At 40.7% G+C, this 2,252-nt stretch overlaps 1 non-coding gene across 1 annotated transcript; it reads left to right on the forward strand.

Annotated features, from left to right (window-relative positions):
- Window positions 1-1,941: 1,941 nt before the first annotated feature.
- Window positions 1,942-2,045, forward strand: LOC112745993 (small nucleolar RNA R71). Its single transcript, XR_003173894.1, has one exon. It is a non-coding gene; the product is annotated as a small nucleolar RNA R71 (small nucleolar RNA).
- The last annotated feature ends 207 nt before the right edge of the window (window positions 2,046-2,252 follow it).

The raw sequence follows: 2,252 nt of genomic DNA on the forward strand, positions 1-2,252 counted from the left end.
TTCTGGCGTTTAACGCCAACCAGATGCCAGACAACCCTTTCTGGCGTTAAACGCCTAGAGTGCTGCCCATTCTGCTATCCTTACTGGCGTTTAAACGCCAGTAAGCCTGTCCTCCAAGGTGTGCTATTTTTAATGCTATTTTTCATTTTGTTTTTGACTTTTCAGTTGTTTTTGTGACTTCACATGATCATCAACCTAAAGAAAACATAAAGTAACAATGGAAATAAAATAAATATAATTAAATAACATTGGGTTGCCTCCCAATAAGCGCTTCTTTAATGTCAATAGCTTGACAGTGAGCTCTTAGAGAGCTTCACGGAGATTCAGAGCTTGATGATGGCCTCCCAACACCAAACTTAGAAGTTGAGTGTGGGAGCTCTATTTGACTCTGTGTTGAGAGAAGCTTTTCATGCTTCCTCTCCATGGTTACAGAAGAAGATCCTTGAGCCTTAAACACAAGGTAGTCCTTATTCAATTGAAGGACTAACTCTCCTCTGTCCACATCAATCATAGCTCTTGCTGTTGTTAGGAAGGGTCTCCTAAGGATGATGGATTCATCATCTTCCTTTCCAGTGTCTAGGATTATGAAATCAGCAGGGATGTACAGGCCTTCAACCTTTACCAAGACATCCTATACAAGTCCATAAGCCTGTTTCCTTGAATTGTCTGCCATCTCTAGTGAGATTCTTGCAGCTTGTACCTCAAAGATCCCTAGTTTCTCCATTACAGAGAGGGGCATGAGGTTGATCCCTGGTCACACAGAGCCTTCTCAAAGGTTATAGTGCCTATGGTACAAGGTATTAAGAACTTTCCAGGATCTTATTTTTTCTGAGGTAATTTCAGTTGAACCAGATCATTTAGTTTATTGATGAGCAATGGGGGTTCATCCTCCCAAGTCTCATTACTAAATAACTTTGCATTCAGCTTCATGATTGCTCCTAGATATTGAGCAACTTGCTCTTTAACAATATCTTCATCCTCTTCGGAGGAAGAATACTCATCAGAGCTCTTGAATGGCAACAGTAAGTTCAGTGGAATCTCTATAGTCTCTATATGAGCCTCAGATTCCTTTGGTTCCTCATTAGGTAACTCCTTGGAGGCCAGTGGACTTCCATTGAGGTCTTCCTCACTGGAAATCACTGCCTTTCCCTCCTCTATAGGTTCGGCTATGTTGGTTATAGTTATGGCCTTGCACTCTCTCTTTGATTCTCTTTTGTATTGCTTGGAAGAGTACTAGGAGGGAGTTCAGTAATTCTTTTACTCAGCTGACCCACTTGTGCCTCCAAATTTCTAATGGAGGAACTTGCTTCAGTCATAAAACTGAGAATGGTCTTAGATAGATCAGAGACTACAGTTACTAAGTCAGAGTGGCTCTGCTTAGAATTCTCTATCTGTTGCTGAGAAGATGATGGAAAAGGTTTGCTATTGCCAAACCTATTTCTTCCACCATTATTATTATTGAAGCCTTGATTAGGCTTCTGCTAATCCTTCCATGAGAAATTAGGATGATTCCTCCATGAAGGATTATAGGTGTTTCCATAGGATTCTCCCATGTAATTCACCTCTTCCATTGCAGGATTCTCAGGATCATAAGCTTCTTCTTCAGAGGAAGCTTCTTTAGTACTGCAGGAAGCAGCTTGCATTCCAGTCAGACTCTGAGAAATCATATTGACTTGCTGAGTCAATATTTTGTTCTGAGCCAATATGGCATTTAGAGTATCAATCTCAAGAACTCCTTTCTTCTGAGTTGTCCCATTATTTATAGGATTCCTTTCAGAAGTGTACATGAACTGGTTATTTGCAACCATTTCAATGAGTTCCTAGGCTTCTGCAAGCGTCTTCTTCAGATGAGGAGATCCACCAGCAGAGTGATCCAATGACATCTTGGACAATTCAGACAGACCATCATAGAATATACATATGATGCTCCATTCTAAAAACATGTCAGAAGGACACCTTCTGATCAATTGCTTGTATCTTTCCCAAGCTTCATAGAGGGATTCACCTTCCTTCTGTCTGAAGGTTTTGACTTCCACTCTAAGCTTGCTCAACTTTTGAGGTGGAAAGAATTTGGCCAAGAAAGCATTGACCAACTTTTCCCAAGAGTTCAGGCTATCTTTAGGTTGTGAGTCCAACCATGTCCTAGCTCTGTCTTTTACAGTAAAGGGAAAAAGCATAAGTCTGTAGACCTCAGGATTAACCCCATTGGTCTTAATAGTGTCACAGATTTACAAGAATTCAGCTAAAAACTG

This window comes from Arachis hypogaea, chromosome 14 (assembly GCF_003086295.3).
Source record: "Arachis hypogaea cultivar Tifrunner chromosome 14, arahy.Tifrunner.gnm2.J5K5, whole genome shotgun sequence".
NCBI lineage: Eukaryota > Viridiplantae > Streptophyta > Magnoliopsida > Fabales > Fabaceae > Arachis > Arachis hypogaea.